The sequence below is a fragment of the Notamacropus eugenii genome, chromosome 4, assembly GCF_028372415.1.
Source record: "Notamacropus eugenii isolate mMacEug1 chromosome 4, mMacEug1.pri_v2, whole genome shotgun sequence".
Lineage (NCBI taxonomy): Eukaryota > Metazoa > Chordata > Mammalia > Diprotodontia > Macropodidae > Notamacropus > Notamacropus eugenii.
The window spans coordinates 161799987-161820842 of record NC_092875.1 but is presented as its reverse complement, the minus strand read 5'-3'; the positions used below and the strand labels follow the sequence as shown (position 1 = coordinate 161820842).

At 38.3% G+C, this 20856-nt stretch overlaps 1 pseudogene; it reads left to right on the top strand.

Annotated features, from left to right (window-relative positions):
* The first annotated feature begins 694 nt into the window (after window positions 1–694).
* LOC140502368 (elongation factor 1-alpha 1 pseudogene) lies at window positions 695–3056 on the top strand (annotated as a pseudogene).
* The last annotated feature ends 17800 nt before the right edge of the window (window positions 3057–20856 follow it).

Genomic DNA, 20856 nt, shown 5'->3' with positions numbered 1-20856 from the left:
TAAATTAAAAATACCAGTGTCCCACATGCTAGAAATGTTCTGGTGTAGACAGCATTGCCCACTGAAACAGATAAATTGTGGGTATGTATGAAATATACTGAAAATATAAACACGTATGTGAATATTATTGCATAACAAAATAAGCAAGAGTTTCACATTAGTTTTGTTTGTTTTTTGTCAATGGTACACCCAGTTCCAAGGCAAACAACATACTGCTTATCAGTTCAGAGCAAATAGTAGAAATAAAAACATCATTCCTACGATGAGAACTGGAGGATATAAGAAATGAAATAAAGAAGGTAGTAAAATCTAAAGAAGAAAAAGTTGAAGACACTATGGTCACTGAAAATTTTAATGAAAGATCTAGATATTTTACCTAAAAATGAAACAAATAACAAACAAAATATTTCAAGCTATTTTGAAAAGGAGATGGACACACTTGGACTGGAATTCAAAAAACTCTTACTCAGCTTAATGACATGAATTTAACTAGCAGACAAATTTTACCAAAACAGTAATATTTTTAAAGATAGCATCTACTACATCTACCATCTATCATGGATGACAGAAAGTGTACAAACATTTCAGGAACTGAGCACAGCACTATATGAACAATCTCGGGTACATTAAGAAACATGGGAATAGAGGAATACCCCCTGTCAAGGAAGGCCCCTAAGGCCAAGTGTCAAACACCATGGTAAAAATCAATTTGAAATGGCAAAATACCATTACAGGTAATGGAAGATTGTATAAATAACTAATTGGCATGTGCAGTAGAAACTTGAACATCAAATTGCCCAATTTGAGGCAACAAAAAATGTTCAGGGAATTTAGAAATGAAATCATCAATCCTATGAATTTCAATTATTGTATCAGTGACTTGAGATCACTTCATGGTCTTTGAATCTGTTTCCATCTGGTAGCTAAATGATTCAGTTTTGTTTTTTTCACAATGCATAAAACTTTATTAAAATTATTTAGAAGCTATACGACAAAGATGAGGTCAAGTAAATGAAAGCATTTTGTTTTTGGTAAGGGGAAAGGTATGAAGAGACTTCTAGCAAATAGCTGCCCCAAACACTTTATTTCTTTTCCATGTCAAGAAGGCTATATAGATATTTTAACTATATAATAAAAAAGGTTTTTTGTTTTGTTTTGTTTTGTTTTATGTTGCTTTTGATAAGACAAGCATTGAGCCATTGCTATTGGCTGATACTAATCACTACTCACCCCTACACCATTCTAAAGGCACATGACAAACAAATTCTACTCTGAAAGGACCATAGTATGTATCTAATGTCTCTCTCCTGATATGGTGGCTATTACAAGCCTGACCTAAAATGGAGTTCAAACACAAGCACCATTTCTTGGGAATTATTTAAGACAGTATCACTGTCTTCAGGCTTGTTGCAGGCTACTGGGAGCCTAGGAGGAGAGAGGCATTAGCACAGGCTAAGGACACAGTATTTAATGAAGCTGCCTTTCCAAGAGTCTGCTAAAGAGGCAGAGTTGTCTTGGTATAGGGTTAGACAGGGTGCTGTGCCTGGCATCAGGAAGACTGGAGATAAAAGACGGACTCAGGTACTTAATAGCTATGTAACCCTAGACAAGTTACTCAACCCCTATCTGCCTCTGTTTCCTGAATTGTAACATGTGGACCATGATAATACTTAATTCACAGGATTGTTATGAGGATCAACTGAGATAATATCTATATAGCACATAGCTCCTGGCACATAGGATACACTTGACAGATACTTATTCCCTTCTCTTCCCCACTTGAGGAAAAAATAGAATGTGAAATGAGAAAGAACCCCAGTGAAAAGAGAATATGGAAAATACCTTGTCATCTATATGATCATAAGGCAAACACAAGACAACACAAGCTAGATCAAATGCTAATATATTGAAAAACATCAGTTATATCAAGGGCAATTACCAGAACTCTAACTTCTCAACAACATTGGAAAGCAGCAAGGCAAATAAGATCCATAATTACTGTCTCAAATGCTTCAAAATAGCCCAGGAATTATTAGCAAAGCATTTTGCCAGCATCCTCTCAGACACAATCCTTAACCTATTCCATCTATTTTTTTTTATAGAAGACATCACCAAAAGATTATCAAAAGATGAAAAACAATGGCACCTCTAAATATAAGCCAATTACATGTTTATATATTTTATACAAAATATTCATAACTTCTATCTCTAAAAAAAGAATTTCTAAAGCCCTATAAAATAATAATTTGGATAAGGATCAAAATTTGTACACATAAAAATCCTGGGTAAGTAAAGAGTAACTTACTATTGATTTGGTAATTATTGAAAGTCATTTATAAGGATGGCAGTGTTAAGAGAACTACCTTGCTTGAAATTTTGCATTCCATCCTGCCACCAACTCATCTAACTGACAAGCCCCTTTGTCTACCACTCCAAGATACTACAAGATTGGCGGTATTGGTACTATATCTATTGGCCAAAGGGAGGCTGGTGTTCTAAAACCAGACATGAAGATTATCTTTGCCTGGTCAATGTTACAACTGAAGTAAAGTCTGTCAAAATACACCATGAAGCTTTGAGTGAGACTCTGTCTGGGAAAACGTTGAGTTCAGTGTCAAGAACATGTTTGTCAAAGATGTCTGCCTGGTAATGTGGCTGGTGATAGCAAGAATGACCTACCTATGAAATTAGCTGGCTTCATTGCACAGGTCATTATCCCTAACCATCCAGACCAAATCAGGGCTGGCTATGCACCTGTTCTGGACTGTCACGCTGCTGACATTGCTTTCAAGTTTACTTCACTGAAGGAGAATATTAATGATCATTCTGGTAAGAAGCTGGAAGATGGACTTAAATTCCTGAAACCTGGTCATGCTGTCATCATTGACATGGTTCCAGGCAAGCCCATGTGTATGGAGAGCTCTGATTATGGTCCTCTGGGTCATTTTTCTGTTCATGATATGAGGCAGACTGTAGCAGTTGGTATCATCAAGTCAGTGGACAAGAAGGCTGCTATAGCTGACAAGGTCACAGAATTTGCCCAGAAGACTAAATGAATATCCTGTACAACACCTGCCACCCCAGCCTTAATCATTGGTGGGAAAATGGTCTCAGAGCTGTTTGTCTCAACTGGCCATTTAAGTTTAATAATAAAAGATTGGTTAATGATTACAATGCATCATAAAAGCTTGAGAAGGAAAGGAAAGTTTCTGTGGACCTTTTGTTTCATTGCAGTTATTAATTTTTAAAATAGATAATTTTTAAATGGAAACAATTTGACCAAAAACCTGTTACAGAATTTTGAGACCATTAAAACAGTTTAATTCAAGAAAAAAATGTAACCCCAAAATCCTATAACCTTTATATTGAGTGTTGATTATCACAAAGCTCTTGACTCAATTCTGCACTCAAGGCTTATTCATTGCAAAAACAGAAGTGTAATGTGAATGCAAGTGTATTTGATGTTCACATTGAAAACAAATCTCCCTTAAAAAAAATTCCACCAACATAATCTTAGAAAGAAAAATTGATAGAAAACATGATATCTCTCAGGGGAACAGTTTTATCCTATTATGGTCCTTCCTACCCTTAAATTCATCTGCATTTGTCCTAAAGAGTACTCAGTATCATTTTCAAATTAAAGTGAGAATTTAACCAAAACATCTTATTAACAACTTGGTGGCACATGGGTAACATCAGGCTATATGGCTACACCAAAAACACATTAATGGCTCATTTATTTCACAGAATCTTTCCCTAGTGATAAAAATTTTCTCATAGCATTGATATGTACAAAATTCTTAACCTATACCAAGTAGAGGGATAGTTTAAAGCTTCAAACTTGATTCTTGAAGTCATATTGGACCAAAGGTTAGAGTCAAGGTACATAAGCAATTTGGTTTCCTCCAGACAAAATACATCAAAGACCTTTCCATGAGAAGAGTTGGTTATTTTTCCTTCATTTAGAAGAGAACCAATGACATCACAAGTGATATCTTGACTTGGAGGTGAAATAGATTTAAGTGATGCAGAGTTGCATAAAGTCATTGTCCTCACTCTGTATTCCAGAGTTATTGAAATCCAGTGGCAAGACAAAAAGTCATGATGATTGGAGATGGTTCAGGATGCAGTGGATGACCTTGCTGTCTTCAATTCCTGATCAAGCTGAAAGTGCTTCATAGCACCTGATTTAGCTGCCTTTGTAGTTAGAACAAATTGTTCTCACTCATGCATTCAGATGAAGGAAGTCTTCACATGCTTAGGGTAGACATTACCCTAACTCACCAACAAGTCTGAGGCCTGTCAGTTACCCTCAGCCAGGTTTAGCCTTTCTTCCAAGACAATTTTACTGGAGTATGACTGCTACTTATGCTACAGATTCTTGGAACCACAGGTGAAAATTAGGTGAAAGGTGGATACCAAAAGTGGACAAGCAGCCTCGGAAAGGGCTCAGCAAGCTCTCACACCAGAAGTGTGAGTTGATCCTGAACATGCCTATGAGAAGATTTATATATTATGAGACATACAAACATCCTGAAACAAAATTTAATGGAAATAGTACATTTAGAACAATTAAAATACACATACAATACCAGGCTTAATGCACTTTTTTCATAGGAGATCTGGAAAGTATCCTGTCAACAACACTAAAACACACTCGTGAAATATTAACAAAACAGAATTCATACCCTAAGAGAAGTGTAAAAATATTCATTTTCTTGCCAAAAAAGGAGAAAGAAGATAAGATATTTTCAGAGCATATCATAAATAGGTTAAAAACTTACATAAATACTTTTGGATTAAGTAGACAACATTTTGCTGAGCAATAGTCAAGGATGGTAACAGATATCTGTCACTGGATCTATGGGATGTTACCCAAAGTGATTTATTATTGAATAGAATCTATGAAATGGCTACAATCCAAGAGTGAAATCAAAAGACCTTCCATAGGTGGCTTCTCCATGAACTCAGCCAATAATATTTCAGTAAGGAATTATTGAACAGATGATTGAGTCATGTAGAATTGTTTGTGGATATGTGAGAATTTACAATGGCAAATCAGGATCAGGTCATTGCTGCCAGAAATTACAGAAGGGCCATCCTTTGAGAAACTAGACTTAGAGATCAATATAGGTTGGATAACGCAGAGAAACTGGACAATGTAATATGTTACTGTAAATTGAAAAAATTTAGGCTTTACTGAATACTGCCCAAGATATCATTTGATGGTTAGAATTATACATCAATAGCTCACTCTTCACTAACTGACAAAGAACAAATCTTGTTACCTAGGGGAATGGGGATTGGACCTGTGAATTCACTGATGTGGGGAGAACTCTTTTATGAGAAAATTCCCCCTAATAAATCAAGTTATCATTTTCCCTGCAACTGATAGTCTTAGAAAGTTGTCTATAACAGTGCGGGATTAAGGGATTTGCCCAGGGCCATAAAGTTAGGATGTAACAAAGGCAGAATTTGAACCCAGGTCTTCCTAGCTGCAAGATCAGCTCCCCATCCACTATGCCATCCTGCCTCTCCATCGATATATTTATAAATGAAGACATCAAATCATCCTGGAGAACTCAACCAAAAAACTACAGGACTATGACTACAGATTGAACTGCTGCTCCCAATATTCCAGACACAACATTGATCCATAAAACTTAACAACACTGTTAATGGATAAAGCCATGCCAAATACTCAAAATGAGTGGAATGAAACATTTCAAAATGATGGCCAGGAACTGGAAATTGAGGATATGCCCATCAATTGGGGAATGGCTGAATAAGTTGTGGTATATAAATAAAATGGAATACTATTGTGCTATAAGAACTGATGAACAGGCAGATGTCAGAAAATCCTGGAAAGACTTATGTGAACTGATGCTGAGTGAGGTGAGAAGAACCAGGAGAACATTGTTCACAGAAACAGCCACAGTGTACAATGACTGATTTTGATAGACTTAGTTCTTCTCAGCAATGTAAGGACCTAAAACAATTCCAAAGGACTCATGATGGAAAATATCATCTACATCCAGAGAAAGCAGTATGAAAGTGGAATGCAGAACATATCAGACTATTTTTTTTTGTTTTATTTTGTTATGTTTTTTCTCTCTCATTGTAATTCTTCTATACAACATGACTAATGTGAAAATGTGTTTGATATGAATGTATGTGTAGAGTCCATATTAGATTGCATGCCATCTTGGGGAGAGAGTGGGGAGGGATGGGGAGAAAATTTAAAACTTTTAGAAGTGAATGTTGGAAACTAAAAACAAATATATTGAAAAAAATATAGAGACCTAGCAAAGGAAATAAAAAATCATGTGGGCCTCTTACAGGCCGTCATCATCTCATGCCTGATATACTGCAATAGCTGATTGCTTTATGAAGCTCTTAGCTTCAAGTCCCTCCCTAGTGCAGTCCATCTACCACTCAGCTTTCAAATTATCTTTCTAAAGCACAAGTCATACCATGCTGGCTTCCTGTTGCCTTAAGGATAAAATATAAAATGTTCTGTTTAGTTTATAAAGCCCTCCATAACATGACCCTTCCTACCTTTACTGAATTCTTACTCTTTGCTTCCTTTCTTTCTATACCCACCCACATGTTCTATGATCCAATAACAATGGCCTCCTTGTAGTCCATCAAGCAAGACGCTCCACCTCTCAATGCCAAGAGTTTTCCCGAGCTATCTCTCATACCTGGAATGTTCTTTTTCTTCATCTTCACTTCCTAGATTCCCTGACTTCCTTCAAATCTCAACTAAAGTCTCACCTTCCATTAGAAGCCTTTCCTTAACTCCTTTAAAACTAGAATCTTCTCTCAGTTATTTTCATCCTATCCTGTATATATTTTGTTTGTACATAATTGTTCATATGTTGTCCCTCATCCCTAATCCCCCCATTAGACTATGAGCTCCTTGAGATCAGAAATCATCTTTTGCCTTCCTTTGTAGCCCTAGCACTTAGCAAAGTGCCCAGCATATTTCAGGTGACTAACAAATGCTAGAAAACTGACTAGATGAGGTATATATTATCTCTATCACTGCATTCAGTGAGCCTACAGAGATAAACTAACATCTTCAATATTTTCAACTACAAAAAGGAGGTATTTTGTGCATTTGCACCCTAGTCTAGTAAATATTAAGTATTAATACTAACAGTAAATAATAATACTAACAGACAGTAGCTTGTCCCTAGAATATTTTAGCTAAACTCCATCAAACAATATGAGAAAAAAAGTTTTTCCCATCAATCATCATCATCATCTATATAGCATGACAAGTTGAAATGCATTTTATTTATATTATCTCATATGAGTCTCACAACTACCTACTGAGATAAATGCTGCAGGCATTATTATGCATTTTTTTAACCTGTGATGAAACTGGGGCTCACTAAAGTTAGGGAATTTTCTGTGGTTACACACAAACAAGTATCAGAGGCAGAATTGGAATTCTGGTTTCTCCTGAATCCAAGTTCAACATTCTTTCCACAATACTACACTAACTTTTAGAAAAGTGATTCGATTGGAGATGGTAGGGGTGCTTTTTTTCTTAAACTAGTGTTTTAGAGCTGACAAAAAAATACAAATAGTTCAATTTAAAATTGCATCTTTAAAAATGATTAACTCCATTGCTGACCAAAACATTACTCTTAGTTGTTATGAAACTTTGTGGAGGGTGGAGAAGGAATGATGGTTTGTTCTTTTAGGCACTTATTCAAATATTGAAATAACCAAAGAACCAATCTGTTTTGTGACTCCTGGCTTCTATTAAATGAACATGGAGAGGATGCCAGTATTCTGTGCATTACTATTTGCACAGAGGCTGTTTAGCACTGTGCTTGCTAACTCCCCAGAGCTCTGATCATATGACTATGAATGACTTTCAGGCAAAATAAAGCTAATAATATAACTTTTTTCTCACAAAAGTACTCTTTTAATAACTACAACAAAAAAGATAAAAGAGATAGAGAAAAGGGGGATAGGAAGAACTAAACAAAAAGAGAGAGGAGATGGGACAGAAGAAAAGGGGAAAAATAAATAGACAAAAAAAGAAAAAAGTACAGTGGGAAGACTAAAAGGAAAAGAAAGCCAGTGATATTCCCATACCCCAAAACCAGGCTGAACTGATTGGACAATTATAAGTACTGATAAACTGGATGTGGCCCAACCATCTCAAAACTGCATAGAATTTAAAGTTTCTCTTTCAAAAACAAAAAAACAAAACAACAACAACTTTAGGTATTACCAAATAGGGCATTTAGATAATTTTTCTTTCATTCCAAAATGAGTGAGATGATACAAAATTATGTGTCACAGATGGTAGGGTACCATCTTCATGCCATTAAAAGAAAATTGCACCCATTTTGTTCTGTATCAGAATTTGAATGATCATTTAGTGAGAAGCATGTTTTACTGGGGATAAATGTTTCTATGGAATGTATTTGGACAAAAATATTTTAATTGCAAGTGACATTTCCCAGTTTTCTGTGATGGTCAGCTTCTTGAAAATCAATTAATCCATCGCACTATTTAGGAAACATTTCTTGTTAGAGTTCTTAAGTGAGCCTTATGACAGCAGTTATACTGGAGCCAGTCAGGCTCCATAAGCTTGTTTTTCAGTGTATTTTACTTTTTGTTAATGTCTTAGGAAATTACACCACATAGGCATTTCAAGAAATAGCTGACCATCAGATATTCTTAGATTTTGATATGTAGGGAGGGATGAATTTTTCACCTTATTTGTAAAGCTTCCTGCTTTATGTTCCTTCCGTTATTCTGAGATAAGGAAATATGTGAATATTTAAAAATTCTAGGCAAAACTGAAATTTCTAAATCAAGGAGAATTAGACTGATTTCATAATTTCTAGACTGAAAGTGTCAAGAGTCATGGTCAAATTAGGAACTAGTTCATTTGGTCATAAGATTGAGAGCTAACAGGCCCTTTCAAATCTGACCTGCTCATTTTGCAGATGCAAATGAGGTCCCTGGATTTTTCATATTTGTTTAACTCTAGCATTTGTGACCAAATTCATACCTCTGTCCAAAAGATAACTTTTTCAACACATGGGAGTCTTTGACATTGTTAGTCCTTGATTTAAATTTAGTCATTCCTCATGATTAAGTCAATATGCATTTATCACTAAGCAGCAGGCACTCTGCTAAGCACTGGGAATATGAATACTAATAGGAAGAAAGACTGCCCCTGTCTTCAAGGAGCTTACACTCTTATAGTAGAGGATGACACATAAAAGAAAGCTGAAGAGCAAAAGGATGGGAGGAAAAGAGGTAGAGGAAATCCAGAGAGCAACCTAGAAAGGAATGAGACCCAATTGGTTTGAGTGCTCTCCTTAAATGAGTGTTCTGGGAGAAGCCATCCAATCAGAGGGAAAGAATATTTCTGATGTGTAAATTACTGGGAGAGGAAGACCCTTAGGATTGCTGGTCAAAAGAGAAACAGTTACTATTGACATTCACTCTGAGCCAGGAGAGCTCAAAATATTGCCATTAAGTGGTGCTTGGGAAGAAACCTATTGTGGTCTAATCTATAAGCTCAAGAGTGAAATGGGTTTAAAGTTTGGTCTTTGAGAAAAGAGAGACAGGAAGAAAGTAAAGAAAGAAGGATGGAAGGAAGGCAGGAAGGAAGGAAAGAAGGAAGGTGCCAAGCCTAGAGGCCTGTATTGGGCTACCCGAGTCTTTCCTACCTCACCTCCGAGGTCTTTGGCTGGCCACGCCGGATGCACGTATGAGAGAAAGGACGTTCCAGAGTCGAACAGGGGTTGAGCTTTATTTCAGGGTCTGGGTTACAAATGCAGGGGGGTCTTCCTTAGGAGGAAGAGGGGGAGATTTCCTAAGGAGGCTAGATCTTAAGGGATTGGAAGTAGAAGTACAAGCGGGGAGAGAGGGGGAGGGGAAAGAGGAAAGAAAAGAGAAGCGGAGCCTACTGTCCTCTTTGGCTCCACACGTGCTAAGAGAGAGCTTTCAGGCTTCCTCAATCCTACTTAACCTTCAGCCACACAGTTTGCATCTCAATACCGTGCTGTTAGATAACAATAGTGTGCCCAGATCCGGGACGACCTCGAGGGCAGGGAGACTCCACCCATCACGTATCTCCTGGGGAGAGGCGGAAATACGCGAGCTAGCTGAGCTAGCTCAGTCTAACCTTCTCGAATACCCGCTGTTCATGGAGGGCCTCGTAAGACTCTAAGATTTAGAAGTCCCACTTTTACCCGCCCGAGACCGTCCACACGGAATTGAGCTTCCAATCCCAACATATTCCCTTCTTTGTTTTGCGCGGAGCGCACCTGGCTCTAGAGCAAACAGTGGCTGGAGGCTGAGTGGATTAGGAAGGCCTTTAGCATATGAGTACCCTACAACAAGACTTCATTCACACAGAAATCTGCAGCTAGCACAACTGACAAAGGGAGGCATCAAATAAAACAAAGATGAAACTAAATGGCTGAGTTACAACAGGGGAAGTGCAATCAACTAATCCCAAAGCATATTTTAAGAGGAGCAGCTGGTGTAGGCGCCTTACATCACCACTCCCTTAATCTTGCAAATGGATCTATACAGGTGGAAAATTGGTCACCTCCTCCCCACCCAAGTGTCCTGGGTTTCTGATATCAAAGTCCTCATTCAGCTGGCGAAAAAAGGATGCCTAGATTGAAGCTGTCAGCAGCAGTGTCTGCGGTTGTGATGAGTGCTGCCTCCTCTTTGGGCAGCAAGGTTAAAGCTGTCAGCAGCAGGCTCAGGTGGTGTATGATCCTTCTCCGGGGTCTCTGGGCTCTCCGGGGTCTCCGCCTCCTGCGTCTCCGCCGTCTCCGACCTCGGTTCCCACTTACGGATCCTTCTAATGGGAATCCACGCATGACCTTTTCCTGTGGAGACACAAACATACCCTCAACCCCCTATTAGTATCTTAAAATGTCTCATAGCTGGAGTAGTATGTGCGCTTTTTGAGACAGCTGTATCAAGCTCTGATTGTATTAGGCCTCTTAATCTTAGCTCTGATTGTATTAGGCGACCTTTTCCCCTTCTTTGTTTAGCGAGGATCGCCTTCAAGGTGAGATTGATAAGAATGCATAGTGGCTGTTTGTTTTGGTATAGCTGCTGCCAGGTGCTCACAAATGCTTGATTAACATCTGTAAGGAGCCTGAATTTCCCAGATTTTTTCTTTATAACAAACACAGGAGCATTCCAGGGTGCTGATTGCTCCTTAACCAGTATTTGTAATGCCCGGAGTTTTTCTGGAGTCAGTGGCCACTGCTCCACCCAAATCAGGGTGTCTGACTTCCAATTCAAGGGTGGGGACTCCAGAGCAACAGCAATGGCCCTTACTAAAAATTTGATAACTTCATCCCGAGGCGGCTCATAGCCATTCCGGCAATCAAGACATAATCGGAGGCTGAGTACTGTAATTGATTTCCTGTAGCCTCAAACTGCCCTGTTCCTGTAAATTGCTGATAAGCCTGGCGGGCCTGAGCCCCCAGCCCACTGGTAGTGCTCTTTACCCTCTGAGAAAATTCTGATACCCAAATCACATTCTGCCCAGGGGTAAGGCAGGCTCTAGCTAAGCTCTTCCAGTCATTAGGAGTCAGAACGAACTGACCACTGAGAGTTTCAAGCATGGCTATGACAAAGGGTGAATTAGGGCCATGCTTGGTACAAGCCTCCTTAAGAGTCGCCACTCTCTTCCACTCTATAGGTATGTGGCTCCTCCGAACCCCACCGGGGACACTGGGGTCCGCTATTTCTAGCACAGGAAATGTCCCTACATCTTCTCCATTCTCTATAGCCTTTCTTATTCCTTTTTCCAAACTGGACTATGGCCCTGAACTGTCTGACCAATGGAGCAGGTTATAAGGAGGCGCGGAGGGAAGGCATGGCGTATTCTCCCCTGCCTCGCCTTTTCCATCCGCTAGATGGAGCTCCGAGTCTATTTTTTCTTTACGCTCCTTAACTTTCCGCTTAACTTTCTGCTTGCCTGGACTCTCCATCCCTCCCGTGTTCTCCCCTCCCCTCTCTCCGCTTCCACTCTCATTCCAATCCCGCCCTGGCCTCTCCGGCCCTTCCTTACAAAATTCTCGGAGGTCGTTTAACTCTATAGTGACCCCCGCCTCCCTGCCTTCCCTGTGAAGTGTCTCAGCCCAGATCTCCTGTTCCTCTGGCTTTATTACTGGCAATAGATTCCCCATCTCCGCCCTTTTCCCAGGGGTTTGGGAAGCTTCTCTCCACTTTCTCTCCTTCCGAATCTAGGATTCGGGACTCGCTTCTTTCACAGCCCCTTCCGGGTGTACCCCAAAAACACCCAGGATTATCTGCACTCCCAATCCCTGTTGGGGAGCCAACTGCCAGGCCTAGAGGCCTGTATTGGGCTACCCGAGTCTTTCTTACCTGTCCCAGGTCTTCGGTTGGCCAAACCGGATGCACATATGAGAGAAAGGACGTTCCAGAGTCGAACAAGGGTTGAGCTTTATTTCAGGGTCTAGTTACAAGTGCAGGGAGGTCTTTCTTAGGAGGAAGAGGGGGAGATTTCCTAAGGAGGCTAAACTTAAGGGATTGGAAGTAGAAGTACAAGCGGGGAGAGAGGGGGAGGGGAGAGAGGAAAGAAAAGAAGCGGAGCCTACTGTCCTCTTTGGCTCCACACGTGCTAAGAGAGAGCTTTCAGGCTTCCCCAATCCTACTTAACCTTCAGCCACACAGTTTGCATCTCAATACCGTGCTGTTAGATAACAATAGTGTGCCCAGATCCGGGACGACCTCGAGGGCAGGGAGACTCCACCCATCACGTATCTCCCGGGGAGAGGCGGAAATACCCGAGCTAGCCGAGCTAGCTCAGTCTAACCTTCTCGAATCCCCGCTGTTCATGGAGGGCCTCATAAGACTCTAAGATTTAGAAGTCCCACTTTTACCCGCCCGAGACCGTCCACACAGAATTGAGCTTCCAATCCCAACAGGAAGGAAGGAAGGAAGGAAGGAAGGAAGGAAGGAAGGAAGGAAGGAAGGAAGGAAGGAAGGAAGGAAGGAAGGAAGGAAGGAAGGAATTTGGGTAGTAAATCCCAAGGTAACTGGGCAGCTTTTTTGGCCATCAAAATTTACCTTCCTTTGGAGAGGAAAAGGAGAGGGAGATGGTGAGATGAGTTGCCCAACTGGCTGGGTTCCCATCTAGGCAAGTCAGACTACTCACAGGTTGTGTTTGTACTTTGTTTTCAAAAGAAGACCATGACACTAGGGAAATGATGACATGACTTGCAGTTGACTTGGATTTGAGGGAGGGAGGGCTATGCAAGATCACCAGCCTCATTTTTTCCTCCAAAGTCATCTGGGTCTGGTGGTCACACATTCATCAGGATGACTGGATATGGCCCAGGATACAATTGGAGACCCGGCCTTTTAGGCTAAGGCCTATTCAGGTTCTCATTTTGAGTGAGGTTACACCTATTCAGTGAATAATTATCTTTAAGAAATGAATCAAGGGATGGCCACTTTAATTAAAAGGAAAAAAATTGAACTGGGAGGGGAAGACCTTCAGGGTTGCTGGTCAAAAGAGAAACAGTTACTATTGACATTTACCCTGTGCCAGGAAGGCCCAAAATACAGTCATTGGACAAGGACCCATTGTTGTCCAATCTATGAGTCCAGAGTGAAAAGGGTTAAAGGTTCAGTCTTTGAGAAATGGCCTCTCTCTAGGGCTGGAATGAAGCTTCAACATGAAGATCTGGGGCACAGTAGAGAAAGTCCCCAGAGCAACCTAAAGAAGATGACATTTACATGTTTTTTCATAGATTAGAATAACCCCATACACTTTTGCCTTTCTCTGTCAAGAAGTATTCCAAAGGGGATTCTGAAAACAGGGAATGTTATTCTAATAATGTACTTGGACACTCACACTTTACTTCCTGGTACACAGAGAGTAATTAATAAATGTACGTTAATGGATTGACCAGATTTCAATATTTAATGCCATCACAGGAGTTTTAATGGAGAAGCTCCCCATAGATATCAAATTGAACTTCTTGATCAAAAATTGAAACAAAACAAAATATGGGCAAGTAGAGGAGGCTAATACCGGGCTTGCAGTCAAATATTGCCTTGGCCAGTTCATAGTTATCTGACAGCCTCGAGTTTCTCATGGGTAAAATGAGTACCATTTTATAGAGTAAGAGCCAGCCACTACTGCCTTTGTGAACTAATTGTTAAATTTTCAATGTAAGCATTTATACCTTGGAAATTGGCAAATGCTACAAATCAGGTTTCAATTTATTGATTTGGTAATTGTGTAGATTCAAGAAAGTCATGGCTGAAATGTTAATGATGCAGTTTAAACTTTTAAATTGTCTTGAGTACTTTTTTTTTCTTAGAGAACTCATGTTAAACATTTACCAGCACACTGCTGGGCACGCCTCTAGCTATGTTTTTAATCATTAGAAGAATGCAGTCAAAGCTTAGAAATTATGGAAATCCCTCAGTCCTTTATCTGTCCATTTTTATGTATAAAAATATTTAAAAAGTAATAAAATTGAGTTCCTTTATTTACTAAGTAACTTTCAACCTCTGGATCTACTCCATTTTTTAAATATTTTATTAACCTTCATAAAACAGAATATAGTCCTGGGAGGATCTTTCTCTCTTTGTGAAGTCTATTTTTATATCCATTAATTACTTGCTACCTGAGCCTCATAGAACTTCAGTAATATAATCACCAAAGGATAGCTGTGGTCCAGTAGAAGGCAAAATAGATATTCTTGGCTGTGATTGCTTTGGTTAACTCTAAAACTGAGGCAAATTCTAGAGGGAACAGGAGTAATGTTACAACATCACCACATTTTAAAATTTAGTATCAGAATCTTTGTGTCTGAGAAAACTGTGGCAAATAAATATAGTCTGTGCACACAGAATATTTACAAACACACACATACACACACACACACACACACACACACACATGCGCACAATGTTAGGGTTAAATCAAGAGCCCTTCAAAAGCTTAGAAGCCAGTGACCTGAGGGTTAAATATCGAGCAAACTATCAGTCACTTTGTTAAGGGAGCAAGATGATAAACTGTAGGTACATCAGGGGATATGAATAGATGTCAAATTTTGTCTGTACTAGTGATATCTATCTTCTATGTGGTCTTTACCTTTAAGATTATTTCAATTAAACCTGGTCTTTAAAAGAGTACATGATCCCCTGCTAATAGAGTTAAAGTATGTAATTTAGGAAAAATGCATCAGAAAGTGAATCCGATCATGTCCCTGTCTATCCTAAATCCTGGTCATTGGCAGTGACATTGAGAAGGCACCTATGCTTAAGAAAATGCCTCCAGGGTGTGGTCTACCTGGTGTGATGAGAGCATGCTAATCTTGGAGTCAAGAGATCTGGGTTTAAATCCTGACTCTGAAACTCACAAGTTCTATGACCATGAGCAAGTGACCTCACCTCTCTGAAATGAAATTAGTCTTACTGATTCTAAAAAACATAAGTAATTGAGAGAAATAAGCAATTCTAAAAGGTGGAAGAAAGGGTAACAGTATATTAGGAACCAAACAAGCAGCATAATTTTTTCCAATTAGCTACCTTTTTCAGCACATGGCTTTTGTGGTTGGTTTTTTGTTAGAATCACTATTGCTTTTTTCTAGTTCTATAAAATATCCCCCTGGCAATTTGTTTGATGTAATGCTAAATAGGTAAAATCATTTAGGTAGTAATCCAAATGAAAGCACCTAAGCTCAGGGTCAAAGTTTCCCTCATGACTTCCTTCACCATTTGTTTTCTTTTTATCTGTATTTGGTTTTTGTCCATTACGGACTTCCAATCTAGTTAGGGAGATTGGAAGGTACCAAGTCTCTCAGAGACAATTTTACCCAGCTTGCATAACTTCCCTACTTTGACTAGGATGCACATTGCCAGGACACAGTGTTGTCTGTGTGTTTGGGGAAATTAAATGGCTTCAAACTGCAATTTTAGTTTAGGAAAAAAAATGCTTTTGTTTAGATTTGAGTAAACATAGTTCACAACTAAATTCATTTTAAAACAATGTCAGCATGACAAGGAAAATAATATTTGCCAGTAGACTAATTGAACCTATTTGGAAGCAAAAAAAAAAAAAATCAGTCTACTTATCAGAACCATAACTAGAAGTTATGGGATAAAAATGTGTTGGAAGCTTCAGAAGACAGTGACACACAGGTCAATCTAATTGTGGATACAACTAAACCAGAAAGGGATACAGTCAATGCCTCAGATATTCTGGATTTTTCCTAAAAAACATATTGGAGTGAAGAAGGGTGGTCTGTACAAGGGAAGGTGATGGGCCTAAAAGGATGGGGATATGAGTAGTATGTAGTTATGAAGTAGCCTGGGAGTCAGATCTGGCAGTGATTATAGAAAGGAAAAGCATCGTCTTAGATCAGGCACATTTGGGTCAATCCCAAATTCATTCCATACTAGTTATGGAGCTGAAAAATATCTTAACTAAACAGGAAATAAGTATAATAAAATTTGGAAGAAGCATTAAGATAAAACAAAACCACAAATAACTTGAAATATGACATACGGTTTTGATACTGCCAACTGAGTAATATTGCTGTTTTTTAATATTTGGGATTATTTTAAAGTAACTAAATCCAAATGGGAATATTTTAAAATTGCTGATACTGGATAAAATGGGTTATGTTTTCTTTTCCTGTAGCCAACAAGTGCTTAATAATTCTTGCTATGACAGGGATATTATAATGTATTGATCCAGACTCAGAACTCTGATGAAGTCAGTGGGGGCTGAAAGCTTGAATGGACAGTCCTTTATTCTCCAGGGTTCATTTTCTCCCGACTCTATGTTTTTCCATTCTCCCACAGGAGCTTGACACAGATAAAGAATGAGATGAGTGGAAAATCATATTCCACTGTATCTTAATTAAAAATATGTAACAGTGCTCTTTTCACTATTTTCTCTTAAAATTTTAGACACTTTGTTTTCATAGAATCTTGAGGCATCCCATGCAATAAAGAATAAAAAAAAAGAGAAAAATAAACAATCTAACATAATCAATCAGAATTTATTATTTAATTTATTCTAGATTATGTGCTAAGCACAGGGGATAAAAAGAAAAAAACAAAAAGCAGTCCCTACCCTCAAGGAGCTTACATTCAAATAGGAGAAAAAGCATGTCCAATACAGGTAATATACATGCATAGTAAATAGGTGACTTCATCAATGGAGTCAGTATCCCATATTTTGCGTCTACCACTTTTCCAAAGAAGAAAGGTACAATTTTAAAAATCTTTTCTTCATGACTACATTTGGTTATTTTAATTAGGCTGCATTCCATTTTGACATAGTTTTGGTTCTTTCCATTTACATTGTTACATTCCTTATGCATTTTTTTCTGGTTCTGTTTACTTCTTTTTGCATCAATTTGTATAAATCTTCCAAAATTTTCTTGTATTTTTCATATTCCCCGTTTATTTCAGTACAGTAATATTCCAATGCATTTTATCAAGCCATTCCCCAATCTATGGGCATCTATTTTGCTTCCACTTCTTTGCTATTACAAAAAGTTCTCTAACAAATATTTGGGGGGTGTGAGATCTTTTTTTTCCAGCTCTGGCCTCCTTATGGCACATTTTCAACTGTGCAGTCTCTGGGAAAAGGAATATTTTAGTCACTTTCTTAGCATAATTCCAAATTGCTTTCCAGAATGACAAAACCAATTCACAGCCTTACCAATAATATATTAGCATGCTTGTCTTTGAACAACAAATCTAGAATTAATTGTTCCCATGACTTGTCATCTTTACCAAGCAGATGAGTATCGGGTGAAAGCTCAGAGTAGTTTTGATGTACATTTCTCTTATGATTAGTGATTTGGAACAATTTTCCATATGGTTGTTAATAGTTTGCAATTCTTTTGAGAACTGTTTGTTCATATTCTTTGACTACTTATTCTCTGAGGAGCAACTTGATCTTTTATATTTGTGTTATTGCCCCATATATCTTGAATATCAGACCTTCATTAAAGAATAACACTTTATTTTCATTGCACAATTTATAAAGGACCAGAAAGTAATTATTACCATTAATTAATACTCAAAATATCCTAAAGAGGAAGTGGAACATATGTTATCCTAATTCTATAAAATCTGGTCTTGAAGTAAAAGATATTATAATTTGTCAAGGTCCTACAAAGAAAATAGGAGAATTTTTAGGAAGGTGATTAAAATCTTGCACTTTTTTAGTCCCCCAATATTTATTACAATAAACATTACATTTATTTACAGTAGGCTCTGTGGGGAGGCAGTACCACACAGTGGAAAGAACCCTGAATTTGGCATCCAAGAACATGACTTTGAGTCCCTGATATTTCACTTCCTACCTGTTTGACCTAGAGCAAGTCTCTTCTCCTTTCTAGGCTTCAAGTTTCTTATTTACAGAATAGGGGAGGGAGAGACAACTCAATAGCTTCTAATGTCCCTTCCAACTATATGATCTTAAGTAAAATATCATTAAATACTATATCTCATATTTTCCATTCACCTGACTTAAAGTACCACCTCCTTGGATTCCCTCACTGTACACTATTTCCTTTCGCAGATTAATAATAATATATGGGAAATGCTTCAATTCTACATTTTTTATTTAATAGCATTAATAGCATCGATTTTTTTCTTGATGCCAGTGGAAGTCTCCATAGAAGTATGTATGTACAACATTCATAGCAAAACAGCATTTTGTCTCAGTTATTTTTGTGTGGGAAAAAAAAAATGTTCTTATTCTAATTTTATCCAGAGTGAATGGTTGGCAGCTATTAGCACTTGGAAAACATCTTTCAGTGTAGGCTAAAACAAAAGCATTCACAACTTGACATTCACTCCCACATCTACTGCAGTCCTTGTCACTGAGACACCAAAACAAATATGGAACCAGCTGGTTATTGGAGCTCAACAACTGGTTTGCACATTCTATTTTCTCAGATCATGAAGGAAGATAATGAGTGAGGCCATGGGAGTTCTAATACCTTCTCAAAATGGCATAATATTTGACTTCCATAGGCATCTACAATATGAAATAAATTTGGGGAAAGAGTTCATAGCAGGGGAGCATAGTAGAAAGATCCCTGGAATGTAGGATCATAATATCATAGATTTAGATCTAGAAGAAACCTCAAAAGATTTTTGCATAAGTTAAAAATCTGAATTCACACCATGACTCTGACTCCAGTGACATGGCTTTCCACAAAGTTATAGAACCTCAGTTTCCTCTATTGTCAAATGGGAATAGCACTATCTGCTTCCCGGAGCTGTAACTAGAAAAATGCTTTGTAAACCTTAAAGTACCATGTAAATGTGAGTTATGATTTTCATACTTAAGTAATTTTCATCAATTCTACTGCGGAATTTTCTGACTATAATTATGTTGTGCTTGCAATTGAACAAAAAGGTAAGCTGAGGCAGTTCTCCAAACAAGATAACATTTATTAGCAGGGCCATGCTGCCTATCAGTAAATGTGTCTGTGGCTTGCCTCCTCTAATGCCAAAGACTGAGCAAAAGGACAATTCCCCCTTTTATAAGTTTTGAGGAGTACAGGATAAAGAGGGCAACATGATTGGTTACAGAACTGAGGCACAGGGGACAACATGATTGGTTGGAAGTTTGGGGATGGGGGCTAGCAACAACCCCTTCTTAAGAAGTGCTCATTATTTGAATGCAGGTGTGAAATAACAGTCCAGACTTTCGTACAGCAAACCAGACATCCCTGTAGCATAACTTGGTGGTGTAAAGATATTAGGTCCAACTCCCTTACATTCACACACATCCTCCAGTTAAATCCCTTGAGGCAAGAATAGATCGATGATTAGCAGGAGAGCTGAGATTTTAAACTTTGCATTGCATCATTACAGGCCAGCTGAATCTCTGAGCTAAGTTCAGAGACAAAGAATAATGACTTGAGTAGCTAAGGGACAAAATCAATTATTTTTAAATGAGATCAATATAAATGGATGGAGGATCAATTCAATCTTCTCAATTACCTCATATTAAAATAGTGATTCCTAGAGGTCAACATGGCTATAAATTCAAAGAGATCACAGCTGTAGAATTCCTTGTCCCTACTTAGTGCTATGTGACATGCCATGTTCTCTTTCTAGAAACCCTTTCTATTATTGTTGATTTCAACAGCTTCCCATTATCTTCTCTATAAAGAAGATTCTAATAGCTATCATGTTTTTCTCCCAATTCTGCATGAAGTAGTGGAATTGTGAAAAAAGCAATCCATTTAGAATCAGAGGATCTGAGTTCGAATCTTGACTCTGCCAGTTTATTCCTTTGCCTTCTTTGGTAAGTGATACCACTTTAGTTTTCTCATCTATAAAATGAGGACTTCGAACTTGATAATTGCAAAGGTCCCTTTCAAACATAAATCTATAGGCCAGTCATTTCTACCTACCTATTGGGCATTCCCCAAGAGATGTCAAGCAGGCCTCTTGAACTGAACATGTTCAAAACTACATCGATAATCTTTGCTTCAAAGTCATCCAACTTTTGAACTTCTTTGTTTCTCTCAAGAGCATTCATTATCATCCTTTCTGTCGCCCAGATTCCCATCTTTGACTCTTCATTCTCCATTTCCTCTCAATATCTAACTAGCTGACAGGCCTTTTTGATTCTACCTCTATAGCAGTGGTGTCAAAGTCAGATAGAAATGGCAGCCACTAAACAATACATATGGATGCCTACCACATAATTGACTTAGAAAATGACACTTTTTAAATTTCTGCTTTATTAATACATGAACACATTAAAATCAGATAGGAACTACATTTAAATTTGGTTCAAGTCACATTTGGGAGTGC